We start from the raw sequence: 13,758 nt of genomic DNA, 5'->3' as shown, positions 1-13,758 counted from the left end.
AGCTGGAAAGTTGCAGCCGATTGTTTGAACAACAATTGTTAAAAAAAGTGTTTGAAAATGCTGAAAATCACTGAATTGTGGGCGGTTCTGTCATTCTTCTGTCACAGTGGATAATACCCTTACCATGGTCTAAGGCAGTGGTTCTCCAATTGTGGAGAGTTTTCCTATAAAGAGGTTATACTCTTATTCTGCAAAAGATTTCTTTCCCTCTATGCACCTGTAGATGATTCTGGTGTGGAGAGTTTTCCTATATTTGAAATTTATCCTCTACAACAGTGGTTCTCAAACTTTTCACAATGAGTACCACCTTATAAAATACAGTGGTATGCAACTTTGGATCAGCAATTTCATTTAAATATATCATGTAGCAGATCAACACAATGATATTTGAGAAGTGAAATAAAGTTTATAGAATTTACAGAAAGTGTGCAATAGTTACTTAAACTAAACTAAATTAAACGAGCCCGCCAGCTTATTTAATCTTAAAAAAAAGTGAAGATTTCCCGCATTACACCAGAGAGAGCCCAAGTACCACTAGTGGTACATGTACCACAGTTTGAGAAAACTAGTCTAAGGAGCTCAGAAAGAAAAGGGTCTGGACTTCTTTAAGTTGCTTGAACACATTTCACCTCTCATCCAAGAAGCTTCTTTAGTTCTAAGTTCAAATGGTGGAGAGTCCCAGAGTTAAGTCCTAGGGGAGTGTCCCCCAAAAGGGACATGGATGGACCCCCTGTCCTCTACCTAATCACATGAGCCAAGGTGTGAAAATGGGTGTATGTAACAATCAGCCAAGGTTTCAGGTGAACCCACTGTGAAACCTGGCCCCACTCTATCATGTGATTTCCTGAGGTCAGATGGCCCAGGATGTGAGTGGGCATTAAGGCGTTTGGTAAGGGATCTCAAAACTGGATTATAGATGGCAGATAGTTGGTGTCATAAGCCACCACCTCTCTTCAAAGACGGTTGTTCACAGTGGAATAGATGGCTTCTTCTGCTCCTCTTTCAAACCATCTGTCTTCTCTGTTCAAAATGTGAACATTATCACTTGCCTTCAACAACTTGAAAAGGACAAAATCATTGAGTGCCCTACATATAACCGTCTATACCCAGGGGATGCTGTACCCTGTATTTACAGACTTCCAAAGATCTACAAGGAAGGGGTCCCGCTCAGACCCATTGTTAGCAGCATAAACTCATATCTCTGTAACCCTTTCAGACTGGGTTATGAGACTTTTGAGATTACTTCACTCTGTCATAAAGATTTAATTTAAGTGATTTCTTCATTCAGGAGATCTGAGATTAGGCCTGAGTGTGGCTAGAGAAATTGAACTCAACTTTCCAACAAATGTGGTTAATCATAGTTTATTTATGATTTAACAAGTTTTTCCACACAGGTTTGAATGCTTACCTGGCTCCTAGGTGAAAGTTTCCATGGTCCAAAAGCATGTCCCTGAGATTTGGGATGATGGAGTTTCTAACAGGAAGAACAGCCTGACAACATCTGGAAATACAAAGAAAACCAATGATTTTAGATCAGAATTATTAACACATGATGAAGCTGACTGTTTCTGTCTCACCTGATACAGTCAGGTTTTGAGCATCATCTAGCCCACAAAGCAACAAAGCTATGATTCATTGATCTAAATGATGCAAAGCTTTTTAAAATTTTGTTCTTCATTCTGGGAACAGAAACTTTTGTCCAGAAGGAAGAGGGAAGGAGGAACAAACTGCAAAAGTATGTTGAGTCATCAAGAAACATTGAAGCAGTAAACTGCTGTATGTATCTGCTGTAAAGTTGTGATGGTTCAGCACTGATTCACCAATCAGCTGTTTGATCGCTTCATTTCCTGACAAATGTCCAAGACACCAAGGAAAATCATAGAAAAGATTGAACATAAGCTCAATAATGTGAAACCATCATGATATTATCAATGTGAAAACGAGAAAGTTGTCTCAAACATGAAAGGCACTGGTTCCCTTTGAAGCACACAACTTTGACTTTGAATCAAAAACTGTTCCCACATATTTAAACTCTGAGCACATTCTAACTTAAATGGATATGACCTGATGAGTACATGTTCTAAACTCAATACTCATTTCTTTTGTATTAGATATGTTTTAGCCGGTCCTGTCAGGCAGCCTCTGCAATCTGAATTATGGTCAGAATGCACTGTTGTGCCAAACAGATTTGCTTTTCTAAGACGAGCTCTGTAAAGTCTCTACAGGCTCATCCTGTTTGTTTGTTTTTTAATATAATGTATTCATTTCTATTAATAATAATAATATAATAATGTCAAAGCTGACAGACAGAGAAGAGAAAGAAAAAAAAATACAGAATATAAAAATGGATAGAGCACAAATACAAAAGCACAACTGCTCCTGTAACTCAAATTATTTTGGATTTCCAAATCTTCAGCACAGTTACAGTCCATGGCTGCTCTCATGATCCTGGAGCAGAATGACACTAACAGTCATCTGCAGACCATAGAAGCATGTCTCTGACATTTTCAGACCTGCTCTCACACATATGTATGGACAGGATTAATTGTAGAGATGAGATAACGTATCCATGTGGGAGCGAGTCGGGGAGCAGACCTGGTTAAACAGCATCCCATTTATCCCGGTTCTTTGTACCCTGTTAGTCCAGAATCCAGTCCAAATGATACTCACTCATGTTGAACTGTTCTAGAAACCTTCTCATTACAAATTTGAGGCTGAAGAATAATCAACAAACCATAAATGAGCATAAGAAGCTTTTCTTTTCTCCAGGTATTAAAAATCAGGTTCAGTGAGGTCACTGAAGACAAGCGCTCTTCCTCTGTAATCAAACTGGAATGATTCAGGCACTACTCTGTGTCTGGTGATGATAGTAATGATGAATGAAAACAAACTCCTCCTTAGGACGTCAGCCTGTATATTGTGTGTGTGCACTTGTGAAAAGAGAAGCGATACATGAAGATAAAATGAATGAGAGGCTTGAACAAGTCAGTGATAAAACCAAACATCTATCAGCATTTATTAAGATTCTAGAAGAACACAAAACAACAGAAGCTGCTATGAAGGCTTGAAAGAAAATATAATCATTGCTGCTCTGGCTGGGTCAGAAGCAGAAACGAAAGTTTTAGTAGAGCTGTGTACAGAACGCTCATGTAGACGTCAGCAGATAACAGTGGTGCTGATAAAGGGGATTTAGAACCATGTGAAAATGCTGTCCTTCAACTATTACAGCGATGATGCTAAAGTAAAGTTTTGTTGATGACTATAGGATTGCAGAAGCTTCATAAAGTGTTGAACTATCCAATAATTAACCCAGAAGATGGTGGCGTGTTAGAGTTTTTTTGCATTGTTCCTCACAGGATGTTTAAATGCAATGTTTGGTGTTATGGAAGACTTGGATAATGCCACAACTACAAAGGCACTTGTTAACAAGCTCCACCGTGAGCTTCAAGAAATACGGAGAAAGGCTGCAAGTGGTCTGCAGGAGAAATCAAAGATAAGCATGAAGAGAAGCTAAGTATATGCTTCACCCAATTTATGGTAACTGAGGCGAAACATCTACCAGCACGAGAGACTGAACGCAGCATAAATTATGATCAAGAGGTTCAGAAACCCTGAAACCAGCACAAGTATTTACTTCATGGCTTTCCCTTCCAAAACTGAGTTTGGAAATGATAAAGAAGTCACAACAAAAACACCAGCAGCTTTGGTGGATACTAACAACAGGCCTTTAATTAATTGTAGAGGTGAACAACACAATCTTCTAGTCTGTAAAAGTCCAAAATAACCCACATGTAGAAAAGACTGACTGTTTAAGAAGCAAAAGTCAGCAAAGGTCAGACAGCAGCTGTAAAGATTAATGTCAAGAATGTTTTCAACTGCATCCGATGCTACAGCACATGATTGCTAAAGAAAACAGTTTAAAGTGTTTTTGAAAATCAGCTGAAACTTCTGGTCTCACTGTTCTTCCTGTTGTTCCACGCCAGTTAACGTGGAAAAGGGAACCAAAGTAGTAACAACCTCTGCCTATCCGGTCGTTAAGTGATGACGTGACGAATCCTACTTCCGGGCCTAAAGTAGTCTGCGTTTAATATGGCTTTTGTGTTGTTAACATGTTTAATGTTTTGTATTTTCTTCTATTTAATCTCAAAAAGCTCCTAAAACAGTCAGTGATCACTGTTGACCTCCCTCGGCTTTTATTACCGCTAATCATTTATTTAAGCTCAGTTTTTAAAACCTTAGGATGTAACTACAGCCCAGCCCATGCAGCAGTATATGAATGACTAACCTCGTATTGTGGATGGATTATCTCAGTTGTTCTCCTGGCTGAAGTTTGGTCCTTTTACAGCATCCTGCCATGCGATTACATTTGTTCCTGACCACCGAGAACACTCACGTTAACTTTTATTGAGTGGAAAAAAAGTTAGCTTGTTTATATTATGCTAACATAGCTGTGTCGCTAGCAGTCACGTAGCACATCATTATATACCAGCTAGCCAAACTTCAGTAACCCTACAAACGTCACTTCTGTTTAGTTTTCTGTCTTCATTTATGTTGAAAGTGATAACAGAGCTGTACGTTTTAATTTGTTTCCAAAACCCCGCAGTCAGGACATGCTATATTTTATTTAGATAGAAGCTAGTGAGCTAACTTCCTGCTAACTTCTAACTAATGTTCTAACGTTAAATGTCATAAATTCCGTTTTTATGGATGCCTGGATGTTAAACTCAATTGTTACAGCTGGTAGAGCAGATCGCTGATCATTTTATTAAAGATGAAAGACTTTAGACAGTTTTTCAACTCTCAGTAATGCCATAGTGATCGTTTGATATATGGACCTGCAGCGGAGTTTAGGTCCAGACATGGCTAGTGACGTCAGACTTAACAACCGGATAGAACCTGCTAATTTGGCTACTTTTCCTACAGAGTCATTGATGAGCCAGACTGGAATTTCTGGACAAGCAGCTTATTGTCTATTGTGAATGAACTGGAATCAGCAGTCTCAAGGGTAGATTATTTATCCAGCTGTCAGAGGTATTTTCTCAGAAAGGCGTTTCTGTAACTACACTCAAAAAAATGAAATTGGATGGTTGTTACATTTACAAAATTCAAACTTGTAATGTGAACAAAATAATTTCATGTTTCTGTGGTGAACGTAATTAAATCCTGTAGGATCTGCATGAAATCCAGCAACTTAATTTATTCTTGTTGAGATGACATGATACAATCTAGTAAGAGTGGTTAGTTGCCTGGATTCACAAAATTCACAAGATCACACAAGAGTTCAAATCACTGGGATTAGAAGAGAAAGACAACCCTAAACACACTACGTATATGCCTTATTGTGGTACAGAAAATTCTATATAAAGCCTTGTAATCATAGTTTCCCTATTTTTTTGAAGTCTAGATTGACAGCTCGGTGGCACAGGGTTAGCACTGTTGCCTTGCAGCAAGGTGGTCTTGGGTTCAAATCTGCAATCTGGCCAAGTTTGCAGTGGGTTCTCTCTGGGTACTCTGGTTTCATGCCACAGTTAATCATGCAGTAATTAGGGTTAGGTTAATTGGTGTTTCTAAAATATCTGTGAACATGAGTGCAAATGGTTGTCTGTCTCTCTGTGATAGACTGGTGACCTGTCCAGTACTCTGACTCCCACCCTATCAAATCTGGGATAGGCCCCAGCCTCACTGCAACCCTGGTAAAGATAAGAGGATTGATGGAGTGCAAGTTATTATAAATCCATTAACATTTCATGTTAACCAGACTCTAGACTTTGTTGAACACTCCAAAAAAAATAACTCTTTAAATGAACTTAAAATAATCATGGAAAGGATTTCCACATTAATAAATGGATTTCTATTACGAATAAGTATTTTTGTTGCACAAATGTAATTTGCATGGGTTGGATCAAGTCAATTAAATTAAGTTGGACTCAACTGTAGTAAAACAGTTGATTCATCATTACTTAATCAAGTTAGTCCAACTCAAGTACATTAAGTTGGAATAACAGAACTGCATAATGCTAAAATAAAGCAATTTAATTACATGCAATTTCTTTCCATGATTTTTTTATGTTCATTCAAAGAGTTATTTTTTTGAGTGTAAAGATAAATTTCCCCTTCAGGAGGTTGTTAAATGTTGGCCTCTTTAAACGGATTAAACAGGGAAAACAGAGACAAGAATAATCTTAATACAGGAGACTTGACAGAGCATGAAATATCACTGAGGGAGGAATAAAACTTACAAGACTCAATACATAGAGAGAAAAAGAAGCACTGCAAACACTAAGCAGCCTGGAATCTCAGGATAAAACTAGAAAGTCAAAACTTCAAGCAGAGGATATACAGACCCAGGACCAGGCTTGGATAAGATTTAGTACATATGCTTTTTGGCAACTCATTTAAAAGGTGGGATAACTATTTAGTAGAAGAAATGTATGTATGTGTTGGTAAAGTAATTGCTGTTTGTTTCTGATATTAGTTGTCTTTATTATTAAACAGCACTTCTATATAAACATGAGCACATGAACCAAAATGGAAAAAACTTGTCTGAAAGTGGAGACAAACAGTTTTGATCTGTCTCATCATGTCTGGAGTGTGTTGATTATGTAAAATACAAAACTGGACTAAAGTCCAAGAACCCACTAAACTGTGCAAATCTATGTTATATAGAAATATAAAAGAAACAAATCAGAAACTTAAAAATGAGAATAAAAGCACAGATAAGAGACATAAAACGTCCAAACTAGGATGCCACGCTCTGACTGCAGGTGTTGTACCAAAAACTGATCGTCGGGTAACAGATTGTCACATTTTAAGTGTTGCAAATGACGTATTGACCCATAATCTGTGAAACATATGTCAAACATCTTTAGTCCTAAACAACATTCATGTCACAGGGTAAAAGCTTCAGTCATGTTTTAGCAAAGTGATTTTCATATATGCTTTATTTAACCAGCTCAAGTCTCATTGACACTAAACATAACTTCTTTAAGAGAGATCAGGCCAAGAGGGAAGCAGACAATCCAACAAATAGATAGTAGAGAACAGAAGATAATAGTTCTATGAAGATCATTTAGGTGGACAGCAAGGAGTGGACTGACTATAATGCAGGTGCACTAACACAGAGTCATACAGATACTTGGAGTCAGGTCATTTCTTTCTTTAATGTATAACCCCGTCATAAATCCTGTTGACTACAGCCTATTTAACAACACACACACAGAAATCACATTTTAGCACAACACTGTGTGCACATGGACCCCCAGATATCAGGTGTAACAGTCCAATCTAAGCTGGGAGGAGACATAACACAAGCTCTCAGCTCACACTTGACTTTAATCTCTTCAAGTCTGAGCAAGTCTGACTTATTAATCTCTGTTTAGACTTGACACTTACAGACAGGCCTGACTAGTTGTACAGTTCATACTGTCTACAGGTTTATACAGGCTCTGCTATCACAGCAAGATGAGTCCAAAGTTCAAAGTCAAACAGTTGAGGGTATGAGTTAAACTGTAACATGAATCCATCAATCATTGATCCCGGAGTATGCCTATAATAATTTGAATGCACTGATTCATGTTGAGTGTATAACCACAGAGCACAGACCAAACACAGCAGCTTGTATAAGGACTCACTGACACTACTGTAGTAATAAGTGCACACAGTATGATTACAGCAGCCCCGCCCACACAGCTACACTCGATGTTGTTCACACGCAATATACTGTAATATATTTGTACTTTGTAATCTGTCCTCTACTGTGTGCCTTTCTACTGTTTCTCATACATCCATATTGCCTGTTGTTTATTCCTTCTGTTCTACTTTTATATAACAAGACCAAATACAGGGCTAATTCTACCGTCTCTCTCCATGACAGTGTAACAAAGCTCAGTAACTGAGACTGTAGCGTAAACAAGAGCAGTTCACGTCACACCCAGGATCAGGGATCAGCCCTAATCCCAGCCGAAACCAGCCGCTCTTTAACAATGTCTCACTTTGTCCTTCGTTGCCGATTCCACAGAATAACAGAAACAAGCTATAATATATATTTATCATGGTACATATAAAGCACTGTGACATATACTGAGACTGCTGCTCTGACTCTTTGAACACTAACATGACAAAAACATGTTTATCTGTGAAGGAAAAAGTGACGCAGCTGTGAATGAAGCTCATTCTGCTGCTGAGTGAACTAAATCACTGCTGTGGATCTGAGAGACCTTCACAGCCTCCCTCACACTCTAAACATCATCTTCACATAGCGTTTACACTCAACCAGGACACTTACCGTCTCCGCCAACTCTTACATGGATCCTCGGACTTAGGACGTTAGGATCAAGATTACGTGACACTCACAGAGCTCGTCCTCCTCACGAATCAGAGACATACACGCAAGGGCGTAGATTTGGCATGGACGGAAGGGACATGTCCCCACCAATATCCAGCGGTTATTGAATTGTCCCCACCAATAATTTGATCTCTTAAAAGAAAAACAAACCCGATAGAAAGAAAAAAAACGATCTGTCAACGTCTCATTCCCCCAGCGGTGCAGAAAGAGTTAAATTACGTCATCTACTGCGTCATGTGACAAATATGGCCAATGTGACTGGCTGTGCCTTTCAGGGAGCTCTGTTTAGTTTTAGCTGCGGCAAGCCTGCGCTGGAGGACCTGCAAGGAAGAGGAGGATGGCAGCAACAAGGAAGAACCTGGATACAAGAAAGTATTTTTCAAAGAAACCTGTAAGTCACTTAAAGCCAAGTTAACGCATAAAATGTGTCCGTCACAATAACGTTACAGGCTGTGCTAGGCTTTGGCCCACATCAGTCTAAAACTGTATGTAACCATGAATAACGTGTTTTGGAAACTACCTGCACAGCAGGCAGCACTATTAGTTCTCTCAGTCTCCCAGAGTAGCATTTCTAATTTTGATTGAAACTGTCAGAGAAAACGGCAGCCTCGAGCGAGCCAGGATATTCGTTTACAGAGGCTGTTAAAATTATATGTCTAAAGTTAAAATGTTGGTGACACAATAATTTCATCCTAATGGTAATGACATATTCATAGGGTTAATTTTTGAGACAAAATATCATAAGGTAGTCAGATTTTGCAAATATTCCACCTTGTAGTGCAGTTTGCACAGTTTTAAAATGCACTCACCCTACAAACATTACTGATGAGTCAAGATCTGCACAAATTGACAGACACGCTGAAGCAGCCCCAGATAGCAAGGAGACATTGAACAGATGTTGATTTTCCATCTGAACCATCAGAATCGTCAGGATTGAAATGTCAACACAAAACCAATGTTGAAACAACATTGAAATACTGATGAAACCTGACACTGACATTGAAATAACATTGATTCACTGTTGTTCTGTCATCGTTGATTGTTGATCTATTTATAGTTGACAAGGTGACAACAATCATGTTGAAAAACCATCAATTTATGGTTGAGTGGGAAATTAAAGCTGCTACCACTTGGACTATTCCATAGCACCCCTATCACATTGGTACATCCCTCCAGGTAACCATTGTCTTGTACAGTAGAGCGGGACATTAGATTTACTCTCAGCGGAATTGACCGGAGAAGGCAGTTCATGCACTGCACTGGCCTGCACCACGATTAGTATAAGGTAAGAATGAATGACTTTTGTTCTATTCGTTATTTCCACGGTTGCATTTGAATAACAGTAAAAAAAAACAAACAAATTTGTTAATGTAAAGTTTCGGACAAAATGTGGGAGCCCGAAATTGTGTCTACTTTCATCTTAGAATCCGGCAACAAATAAATTGCACTGCAAACAAAGTCTATCAACAAAGAAAACATTTTCGTTTCATACTTTTCCGTTATATTCCCTTACAAAGCTAGCTTTAACGCTTCGAGGGATCCTTTGTTCTTGCCGTCGCCTCGACGCTTGACCCAGACTTTCGCTCTGTAGTTGCTTATTAGCATAGTACTACAAAAAATTGTAAATCTGTGATAGATGATTGATAAACTTAAAGGTAACTGTATAAATGTGTTCAATGACTTTGTTACTTTTAATGATTGGAGAGCACCCGCTTCGATTCGCACTCAATTCAAACTTTACGTTGCACGCTCACCTAACTTTACGTTGCACGCTCACCTAACTTTACGTTGCACGCTCACCTAACTTTACGTTGCACGCTCACCTGACTTTACGCTGCACGCTCACCTACCTTGCGTTTGCACCTTTTGTCCACACGTAAACTGCGTTTTATTATTTATTTATTAGTTTTCGCCTCTCACTGCTTAAGCCATTAATCTTTCTGGAATTGTTTTTTTAAACAGATGTGACCTCACAAAAGATATTAACTATGCTGTCAGACCTGACGAGAGCTGTTAACAAACTCCGTGAGGAGGTCAGAGCCATCCGCCATCCCTGCTGCAATGAATCGGTAGATGCTGGGGTACTGCCTCTGGATTTGCCCTTGCACAACATTGAGGAGCTAAACAATGCAGAGGCAGCTCTTCAATCACAAGAGGCAAATAAGGCAATGGTAAGTATATAAAGGTTATGTACACTTTGTAACTATAAAGTGTAATAGCTGTCAGATGTGATTTAAATACATAACAACGGCCTGTTGATTAAACACACAAGCACTTGCATACACATTTAAGACATGAGACACGCTAATTCCATCTCTTAAAATGTGTCTATAGGTGAGACGCTTTGCCTTGATTGGAGGCACCACACTGGAGGTGCGAGTCCGCCGTGTAATGGCTTACGCCATTACAAACGAGCTGACCTTGGTACTAAACTGGGCAGGGAAAAAATCCAAGGACCAGACAAAGCAAAAAATGGCATTTAAAGATACAGCGCTCTGCAAATGCATATTTGGTAAGTTTTACAGTTTTTTTGCTATATTACTTTTTCTTTCTTAATAACAAGACTTTCATGTCCGGTTAATCTGGAGATTGAGTCTTTGGTCTTTGGCTTGTTTAGTCCTCGGGTTGTAGTTTGTACAGCCCGAGGAGCCCATGTTTATTTTGTTTTAAAGGATACACGGCACACCATGCTAAGACTTATCACTTTTTATGCTCATAGCTCTTTGGGAATCAAATGCAGCAGTTTGCAGATTTACGCCTGGTGACTTTCATGTTAATCAGCCTAGGAGTTTACATACTTTCTCCCCGCTGAAGACAGTTAACAAGAGCTTATTCATGTGCTCTAATTCACTTTTTTTGTTTGTGTGTGTGTGTGTGTGTGTATTTTTGTCCTAGATGGCCTGATGCAGCAGTTAGGGGCAAACTCTATGTCCGAGTTTGTCTTTGCACAAGCAGTGCAGAAGTGGCTCCGATACGCCCCAGATCGTTTGGGTGGTGCAGGACGCACATCATGCATCCCCATCCCGGAGTAAAAAATTACAAACTTCTGTGAAACGTATAAATGTAAATAGGAAACTGTCTTTTAATAAAGTATTTAGCAAACGAAACATGCCTATTGACCTTTTTTTGTTTATTTTTTTCTCTGTTACATCACATGGAATGCTTTCTTATTTTAGGATATTAATATTGACATGATACATTGTGAGACATTTGTTTTTTTTATAAAGGGTGTCCAATTTGAGGAATAAGTACAATTATGTGTTTAGGTGGTTTAAGTATTGATGGAAACATGCAGTAGTTTAGTATTGGTTAAAATACCTATAAAGAAAGGTAGATTTCCAGTCATGATTTAACTGTTGTTTTAATAAAAAGCAACTGTGCGAAAGAGGTGGAAAATCAACACCATAGCTCAACAGTGTTTCAATATCAGAATCTGACATTGTTTCAATGTCAACAGTATTAGAAAATATAATGTTGAATCAATGTCAGGTTTCAACATTGATTCAACATCAAAACCTGACATTGTTTCAACATTAAAAAAGGGTGCAAGAGTGACGTTAGGTCAACGTCACACTTCAACGTTGATTCAATGACATCGCCTGATATTGACTCAACATTGTTTCAATGTTTCCTTGCTATCTGGGGCTTCACATTTTATTTTTATTGTCATGTATGTCCTATTTGTCAGGTGACAGAAGAACCAACACAGAGCTCAGAGAGCAATGGTGACACAAGATTACAGGTGAAATTGGATGATGACTTGGTGGTTCATGGCTGTATTTGAAGCACATGTGTGACTGCATGTATTTGGAATGTCTCACTGTTATTTATCAGGTGACAGAGGTGAAGAGGCGAGGTCACAGGTGACTGACTGATGATTTGGTGCTATAGATTAACGAGAGGAGAAAGCATGTGTTTGGCTCCTTCACATAGTGGACATTGAGTTGTTGTGTGGGGCACCAGTAGTCCATGTCTGTTGCTGTAACAGTAGTTCATGTTTAGAATAAAAAAATCCCAGCTCACTGATCTGATTGGGGCAATAGTGCCTAATGTTGCATAATTTTGCTGAGAGATCTTTTACTTTATGGTAATCTTAGATGAGTAGTTTTATGGACAAAACCCACCAGGTCATTCAGTGTTCCTTTAGTGCCAAAGTATAACAGATGTTGGTGTACTATAACTGAACTAATGTTGTTAAGTCCTTAAAGTCATATTCTTTTATTGTCATGACTTTATTTGAAGCTGTTTTTATTTTTGTATGATACCTGATTTAATATGGCTGGAGTAAACTAAAGTGTAAAATACTTAGTCATTTGTTTAATAGTAATTTAACATTATATAATTCACATATAAAACTATGAATTGTAATTTTAAATGGTTTAAAAGCAGGTAGAATAGCATACATAGGCAAGTATATTTATTTCTTTTCTTTTTTTTTATCAAGAAGCAAAGACAAAAAGGAAAAAAAAAAACAGGGCAGGGTATGGTGGCTGAATCATCCGTCCCCACCAATGCCAAAACCAAATCTACACCCTTGCATACACGAATCAGTTTCATTATCATTATTTTTATTTAAACTCGCGGCTCTGCGTTTAACTCTCTACTACGTCTACACTAATATGGATAAATTTGAAAACGCTCTAAAAAAAACGCTCCCCGGACAGAAATTATGCTTAAAAAAAAAACAAAAAAAAACCACTTCATATCCTCCCAAACAACATTTCCTTCTCTCAAAAACTGAAACAATGCCTGATAACATTTATTCCCCAACTCCTGTAGTAACCCTACAAGATCAAGTTTCATATCTATGCTACTGAGATTTTGGACCAACCGTCTCCTCTCTACCGTATAATTCCGACACTGCAAAATAACATGCTCCAAAGTTTCATCTGCTCCACAATAATCACATTTCCCTGAGGCATGTTTCCCTATCAAGAACAGTGTAGAATTCAAACCCGTATGTCCAAATCTCAGTCTTGACACCACCACCTCCTCTCGCCTACTCCTTCTTGTGGATCTCCTCACTCCCACCACCCTTTGAATTTTATATAACCCCCTTCCCCTCCTGTCTTCTCCCCACTGTTTCTGCCATCTACCCCTCATTTCTAGCTTAATAATACTCTTTACTTCCTCCTGACCAAAATTCACCGCCAGATCAACCATCTCATGATTAGTGGCTTCCTTTGCTAACCTGTCTGCTGCTTCTTTCCCCCTTACCCCATAGTGAGCCGGGACCCACAGAAACACTACCAATAGACCCATCATATGTATCCTGTAAAGAGTTTGCTGAGCCTCTAATAAAATATCTGACCTACCTTTCGAATGACCATTCTGTAGACTAACCAAGGCTGCACTGGAATCTGAACAAATAATTGTTTTCAATGGCCTCAAATCTTCCACCCACTGTACTGCTA

The 13,758-nt window shown here is 38.7% G+C and overlaps 1 protein-coding gene across 11 annotated transcripts in view; it reads right to left on the bottom strand.

The window, feature by feature from the left end:
• The window catches only part of LOC102799349 (tumor necrosis factor receptor superfamily member 14-like), a 56,751-nt gene that overhangs the window by 18,881 nt on the left and 24,112 nt on the right, over nucleotides 1-13,758 (bottom strand). For 4 of the 11 annotated variants that reach the window (XM_087836740.1, XM_087836732.1, XM_087836733.1 and 1 more), the window contains exons 1-3: nucleotides 8,285-8,640; nucleotides 4,286-4,372; nucleotides 1,409-1,501 (exon numbers count right to left, since the gene is read on the bottom strand). The gene's annotated coding sequence lies outside the window, so the exon portion shown is untranslated. Of the gene's footprint in view, nucleotides 1-1,408; nucleotides 1,502-4,285; nucleotides 4,373-8,284; nucleotides 8,641-13,758 lie in introns of those variants that run through there. The other 7 variants (XM_087836738.1, XM_087836736.1, XM_087836739.1 and 4 more) reach the window with 4 other exon arrangements.

The sequence above is a fragment of the Neolamprologus brichardi genome, chromosome 23 (genome assembly GCF_056152115.1).
Source record: "Neolamprologus brichardi isolate AB-2024 chromosome 23, ASM5615211v1, whole genome shotgun sequence".
In the NCBI taxonomy this organism is placed as follows: domain Eukaryota; kingdom Metazoa; phylum Chordata; class Actinopteri; order Cichliformes; family Cichlidae; genus Neolamprologus; species Neolamprologus brichardi.
This window is presented reverse-complemented; position numbering and strand designations above follow the sequence as displayed.